Source organism: Scomber scombrus, chromosome 12, assembly GCF_963691925.1.
Source record: "Scomber scombrus chromosome 12, fScoSco1.1, whole genome shotgun sequence".
Lineage (NCBI taxonomy): Eukaryota > Metazoa > Chordata > Actinopteri > Scombriformes > Scombridae > Scomber > Scomber scombrus.
The window spans coordinates 25,374,290-25,383,015 of NC_084981.1; positions in this window are offsets into that span (position 1 = coordinate 25,374,290).

Consider the following 8,726-nt stretch of genomic DNA (forward strand, 5'->3'; position numbering starts at 1 on the left):
TCATGCTACACAACAATGGTCACCTGATACTCATACTACAACAGTCATTTCACGAAAAAAAAAGTTTGCATATTTTTGGGGAATTTTATTGTGAAATATCATCAATAGTGTTAATATTATACAGTGTAGGATGACCAAAATCATGCTACACCACAAGGGTCACCTGATAATCATACTACAACATTCATTTCAGGAAAAAAAAAAGTTTGCATATTTTTGGGGAATTTTATTGTGAAAAATCGTCAATAGCGTTAATATTATACACTGTATACTCACCAAAATCATGCTACACAACAATGGTCACCTGATAATCATACTACAACAGTCATTTCAGGAAAAAAAAAGTTTGCATATTATTGGGGAATTTTATTTTGAAATATCGTCAATAGTGTTAATATTATACAGTGTAGGATGACCAAAATCATGATACACAAAAAGGGTCACCTGATAATCATACTACAACAGTTATTTCAGGAAAAAAATGTTTTACATTTTTTCAGGAATTTCATTGTGAAAAATCGTCAATAGCGTTAATATTATACACTGTATACTCACCAAAATCATGCTACACAACAATGGTCACCTGATAATCATACTACAACAGTCATTTCAGGAAAAAAAAAGTTTGCATATTATTGGGGAATTTTATTTTGAAATATCGTCAATAGTGTTAATATTATACAGTGTAGGATGACCAAAATCATGATACACAAAAAGGGTCACCTGATAATCATACTACAACAGTTATTTCAGGAAAAAAATGTTTTACATTTTTTCAGGAATTTCATTGTGAAAAATCGTCAATAGCGTTAATATTATACACTGTATACTCACCAAAATAATGCTACACAACAAGGGTCACCTGATAATCATACTACAACAGTTATTTCAGGAAAAAAATGTTTTGCATATTTTTGGGGAATTTTATTGTGAAAAATCGTCAATAGCGTTAATATTATACACTGTATACTCACCAAAACCATGCTACACAACAAGGGTCACCTGATAATCATACTACAACAGTTATTTCAGAGAAACGTGTTTTTGTTTATTTTTGGAGAATTGTATTGTGAAAAATCGTCAATAGCGTTAATATTATACACTGTATACTCACCAAAATCATGATACACAACAATGGTCACCTGATAATCATACTACAACAGTTATTTCAGAGAAACGTGTTTTTGTTTATTTTTGGAGAATTTTATTGTGAAAAATCGTCAATAGCGTTAATATTATACACTGTATACTCACCAAAATCATGCTACACAACAATGGTCACCTGATACTCATACTACAACAGTCATTTCACGAAAAAAAAGTTTTGCATATTTTTGGGGAATTTTATTGTGAAAAATCGTCAATAGCGTTAATATTATACACTGTATACTCACCAAAATAATGCTACACAACAAGGGTCACCTGATAATCATACTACAACAGTCATTTCAGGAAAAAAAAAGTTTGCATATTTTTGGGGAATTTTATTGTGAGAAATCGTCAATAGCGTTAATATTATACACTGTATACTCACCAAAATCATGCTACACAACAATGGTCACCTGATACTCATACTACAACAGTCATTTCAGGAAAAAAAAGAAGTTTGCATATTTTTGGGGAATTTTATTTTGAAATATCGTCAATAGTGTTAATATTATACAGTGTAGGATGACCAAAATCATGTTACACAACAAGGGTCACCTGATAATCATACTACAACAGTTATTTCAGGAAAAAAATGTTTTGCATATTTTTGGGGAATTTTATTGTGAAATATCGTTAATAGCGTTAATATTATACACTGTATACTCACCAAAATAATGCTACACAACAAGGGTCACCTGATAATCATACTACAACAGTCATTTCAGGAAAACGTGTTTTTGTTTATTTTTTGAGAATTTTAATGTGAAAAATCTTCAATAGCGTTAATATTATACACTGTATACTCACCAAAATCATGCTACACAACAATGGTCACCTGATACTCATACTACAACAGTCATTTCACGAAAAAAAAAGTTTGCATATTTTTGGGGAATTTTATTGTGAAATATCATCAATAGTGTTAATATTATACAGTGTAGGATGACCAAAATCATGCTACACCACAAGGGTCACCTGATAATCATACTACAACATTCATTTCAGGAAAAAAAAAAGTTTGCATATTTTTGGGGAATTTTATTGTGAAAAATCGTCAATAGCGTTAATATTATACACTGTATACTCACCAAAATCATGCTACACAACAATGGTCACCTGATAATCATACTACAACAGTCATTTCAGGAAAAAAAAAGTTTGCATATTATTGGGGAATTTTATTTTGAAATATCGTCAATAGTGTTAATATTATACAGTGTAGGATGACCAAAATCATGATACACAAAAAGGGTCACCTGATAATCATACTACAACAGTTATTTCAGGAAAAAAATGTTTTACATTTTTTCAGGAATTTCATTGTGAAAAATCGTCAATAGCGTTAATATTATACACTGTATACTCACCAAAATAATGCTACACAACAAGGGTCACCTGATAATCATACTACAACCGTTATTTCAGGAAAAAAAAAAAAAGTTTGCATATTGTTGGGAATTTTATATTGAAATATTTTCAATAGCGTTAATATTATACACTGTATACTCACCAAAATCATGCTACACAACAAGGGTCACCTGATAATCATACTACAACAGTCATTTCAGGAAAAAAAAAAAGTTTGCATATTTTTGGGGAATTTTATATTGAAATATCGTCAATAGTGTTAATATTATACAGTGTAGGATGACCAAAATCATGCTACACAACAAGGGTCACCTGATAATCATACTACAACAGTTATTTCAGAAAAACGTGTTTTTGTTTATTTTTGGAGAATTTTAATGTGAAAAATCGTCAATAGCGTTAATATTATACACTGTATACTCACCAAAATCATGCTACACAACAAGGGTCACCTGATAATCATACTACAACAGTCATTTCAGGAAAAAAAAAAAGTTTGCATATTTTTGGGGAATTTTATATTGAAATATCGTCAATAGTGTTAATATTATACAGTGTAGGATGACCAAAATCATGCTACACAACAAGGGTCACCTGATAATCATACTACAACCGTTATTTCAGGGGGAAAAAAAGTTTGCATATTTTTGGGGAATTTTATTTTGAAATATCCTCAATAGTGTTAATATTATACAGTGTAGGATGACCAAAATCATGCTACACCACAAGGGTCACCTGATAATCATACTACAACATTCATTTCAGGAAAAAAAAAAGTTTGCATATTTTTGGGGAATTTTATTGTGAAAAATCGTCAATAGCGTTAATATTATACACTGTATACTCACCAAAATCATGCTACACAACAATGGTCACCTGATAATCCTACTACAACAGTTATTTCAGAGAAACGTGTTTTTGTATATTTTTGGAGAATTTTATTGTGAAAAATCGTCAATAGCGTTAATATTATACACTGTATACTCACCAAAATCATGCTACACAACAATGGTCACCTGATACTCATACTACAACAGTCATTTCACGAAAAAAAAAGTTTGCATATTTTTAGGGAATTTTATTGTGAAATATCATCAATAGTGTTAATATTATACTGTGTAGGATGACCAAAATCATGCTACACAACAAGGGTCACCTGATAATCATACTACAACAGTTATTTCAGGAAAAAAATGTTTTACATATTTTTGGGGAATTTTATTGTGAAATATCGTCAATAGCGTTAATATTATACACTGTATACTCACCAAAATCATGCTACACAACAATGGTCACCTGATAATCATACTACAACAGTCATTTCAGGAAAACGTGTTTTTGTTTATTTTTTGAGAATTTTAATGTGAAAAATCTTCAATAGCGTTAATATTATACACTGTATACTCACCAAAATCATGCTACACAACAATGGTCACCTGATACTCATACTACAACAGTCATTTCACGAAAAAAAAAGTTTGCATATTTTTGGGGAATTTTATTGTGAAATATCATCAATAGTGTTAATATTATACAGTGTAGGATGACCAAAATCATGCTACACCACAAGGGTCACCTGATAATCATACTACAACATTCATTTCAGGAAAAAAAAAAGTTTGCATATTTTTGGGGAATTTTATTGTGAAAAATCGTCAATAGCGTTAATATTATACACTGTATACTCACCAAAATCATGCTACACAACAATGGTCACCTGATAATCATACTACAACAGTTATTTCAGAGAAACGTGTTTTTGTTTATTTTTGGAGAATTTTATTGTGAAAAATCGTCAATAGCGTTAATATTATACACTGTATACTCACCAAAATCATGCTACACAACAATGGTCACCTGATACTCATACTACAACAGTCATTTCACGAAAAAAAAAGTTTGCATATTTTTGGGGAATTTTATTGTGAAATATCATCAATAGTGTTAATATTATACAGTGTAGGATGACCAAAATCATGCTACACAACAAGGGTCACCTGATAATCATACTACAACAGTTATTTCAGGAAAAAAATGTTTTGCATATTCTTGGGGAATTTTATTGTGAAAAATCGTCAATAGCGTTAATATTATACACTGTATACTCACCAAAATCATGATACACAACAAGGGTCACCTGATAATCATACTACAACAGTTATTTCAGAGAAACGTGTTTTTGTTTATTTTTGGAGAATTGTATTGTGAAAAATCGTCAATAGCGTTAATATTATACACTGTATACTCACCAAAATCATGCTACACAACAAGGGTCACCTGATAATCATACTACAACAGTTATTTCAGGAAAAAAATGTTTTGCATATTTTTGGGGAATTTTATTGTGAAAAATCGTCAATAGCGTTAATATTATACACTGTATACTCACCAAAATAATGCTACACAACAAGGGTTACCTGATAATCATACTACAACAGTTATTTCAGGAAAAAAATGTTTTGCATATTTTTGGGGAATTTTATTGTGAAAAATCGTCAATAGCGTTAATATTATACACTGTATACTCACCAAAATAATGCTACACAACAAGGGTCACCTGATAATCATACTACAACAGTCATTTCAGGAAAAAAAAAGTTTGCATATTTTTGGGGAATTTTATTGTGAGAAATCGTCAATAGCGTTAATATTATACAGTGTAGGATGACCAAAATCATGATACACAACAAGGGTCACCTGATAATCATACTACAACAGTTATTTCAGAGAAACGTGTTTTTGTTTATTTTTGGAGAATTGTATTGTGAAAAATCGTCAATAGCGTTAATATTATACACTGTATACTCACCAAAATCATGCTACACAACAAGGGTCACCTGATACTCATACTACAACAGTCATTTCACGAAAAAAAAGTTTTGCATATTTTTGGGGAATTTTATTGTGAAAAATCGTCAATAGCGTTAATATTATACAGTGTATACTCACCAAAACCATGCTACACAACAAGGGTCACCTGATAATCATACTACAACATTAATTTCAGGAAAAAAATGTTTTGCATATTATTGGGGAATTTTATTGTGAAAAATCGTCAATAGCGTTAATATTATACAGTGTAGGATGACCAAAATCATGATACACAACAATGGTCACCTGATACTCATACTACAACAGTCATTTCACGAAAAAAAAGTTTTGCATATTTTTGGGGAATTTTATTGTGAAAAATCGTCAATAGCGTTAATATTATACACTGTATACTCACCAAAATAATGCTACACAACAAGGGTCACCTGATAATCATACTACAACATTAATTTCAGGAAAAAAATGTTTTGCATATTTTTGGGGAATTTTATTGTGAAAAATCGTCAATAGCGTTAATATTATACAGTGTAGGATGACCAAAATCATGATACACAACAAAGGTCACCTGATAATCATACTACAACAGTTATTTCAGGAAAACGTGTTTTTGTTTATTTTTGGAGAATTTTATTGTGAAAAATCATCAATAGCGTTAATATTATACACTGTATACTCACCGAAATCATGCTACACAACAATGGTCACCTGATACTCATACTACAACAGTCATTTCAGGAAAAAAAAAAAGTTTGCATATTTTTGGGGAATTTTATTTTGAAATATCGTCAATAGTGTTAATATTATACAGTGTAGGATGACCAAAATCATGCTACACAACAAGGGTCACCTGATAATCATACTACAACAGTTATTTCAGGAAAAAAATGTTTTGCATATTCTTGGGGAATTCTATTGTGAAAAATCGTCAATAGCGTTAATATTATACACTGTATACTCACCAAAATAATGCTACACAACAAGGGTCACCTGATAATCATACTACAACAGTCATTTCAGGAAAACATGTTTTTGTTTATTTTTTGAGAATTTTAATGTGAAAAATCTTCAATAGCGTTAATATTATACACTGTATACTCACCAAAATCATGCTACACAACAATGGTCACCTGATAATCATACTACAACAGTCATTTCACGAAAAAAAAAAAGTTTACATATTTTTGGGGAATTTTATTTTGAATTATCGTCAATAGTGTTAATATTATACAGTGTAGGATGACCAAAATCATGCTACACAACAAGGGTCGCCTGATAATCATACTACAACAGTTATTTCAGGAAAAAAAAAAGTTTGCATATTTTTGGGGAATTTTATTGTGAAAAATCGTCAATAGCGTTAATATTATACACTGTATACTCACCAAAATCATGATACACAACAATGGTCACCTGATAATCATACTACAACAGTTATTTCAGAGAAACGTGTTTTTGTATATTTTTGGAGAATTTTATTGTGAAAAATCGTCAATAGCGTTAATATTATACACTGTATACTCACCAAAATCATGATACACAACAATGGTCACCTGATAATCATACTACAACAGTTATTTCAGAGAAACGTGTTTTTGTATATTTTTGGAGAATTTTATTGTGAAATATCGTCAATAGCGTTAATATTATACACTGTATACTCACCAAAATAATGCTACACAACAAGAGTCACCTGATAATCATACTACAACAGTCATTTCAGGAAAAAAAAAGTTTGCATATTTTTGGGGAATTCTATTGTGAGAAATCGTCAATAGCGTTAATATTATACAGTGTAGGATGACCAAAATCATGCTACACAACAAGGGTCACCTGATAATCATACTACAACCGTTATTTCAGGGGGAAAAAAAGTTTGCATATTTTTGGGGAATTTTATTTTGAAATATCCTCAATAGTGTTAATATTATACAGTGTAGGATGACCAAAATCATGCTACACCACAAGGGTCACCTGATAATCATACTACAACATTCATTTCAGGAAAAAAAAAAGTTTGCATATTTTTGGGGAATTTTATTGTGAAAAATCGTCAATAGCGTTAATATTATACACTGTATACTCACCAAAATCATGCTACACAACAATGGTCACCTGATAATCCTACTACAACAGTTATTTCAGAGAAACGTGTTTTTGTATATTTTTGGAGAATTTTATTGTGAAAAATCGTCAATAGCGTTAATATTATACACTGTATACTCACCAAAATCATGCTACACAACAATGGTCACCTGATACTCATACTACAACAGTCATTTCACGAAAAAAAAAGTTTGCATATTTTTAGGGAATTTTATTGTGAAATATCATCAATAGTGTTAATATTATACTGTGTAGGATGACCAAAATCATGCTACACAACAAGGGTCACCTGATAATCATACTACAACAGTTATTTCAGGAAAAAAATGTTTTGCATATTTTTGGGGAATTTTATTGTGAAAAATCGTCAATAGCGTTAATATTATACACTGTATACTCACCAAAATAATGCTACACAACAAGGGTCACCTGATAATCATACTACAACAGTCATTTCAGGAAAAAAAAAGTTTGCATATTTTTGGGGAATTTTATTGTGAGAAATCGTCAATAGCGTTAATATTATACAGTGTAGGATGACCAAAATCATGATACACAACAAGGGTCACCTGATAATCATACTACAACAGTTATTTCAGGAAAAAAATGTTTTACATATTTTTGGGGAATTTTATTGTGAAATATCGTCAATAGCGTTAATATTATACACTGTATACTCACCAAAATAATGCTACACAACAAGGGTCACCTGATGATCATACTACAACAGTCATTTCAGGAAAACGTGTTTTTGTTTATTTTTTGAGAATTTTAATGTGAAAAATCTTCAATAGCGTTAATATTATACACTGTATACTCACCAAAATCATGCTACACAACAATGGTCACCTGATACTCATACTACAACAGTCATTTCACGAAAAAAAAAGTTTGCATATTTTTGGGGAATTTTATTGTGAAATATCATCAATAGTGTTAATATTATACAGTGTAGGATGACCAAAATCATGCTACACCACAAGGGTCACCTGATAATCATACTACAACATTCATTTCAGGAAAACAAAAAGTTTGCATATTTTTGGGGAATTTTATTGTGAAAAATCGTCAATAGCGTTAATATTATACACTGTATACTCACCAAAATCATGCTACACAACAATGGTCACCTGATAATCATACTACAACAGTTATTTCAGAGAAACGTGTTTTTGTTTATTTTTGGAGAATTTTATTGTGAAAAATCGTCAATAGCGTTAATATTATACACTGTATACTCACCAAAATCATGCTACACAACAATGGTCACCTGA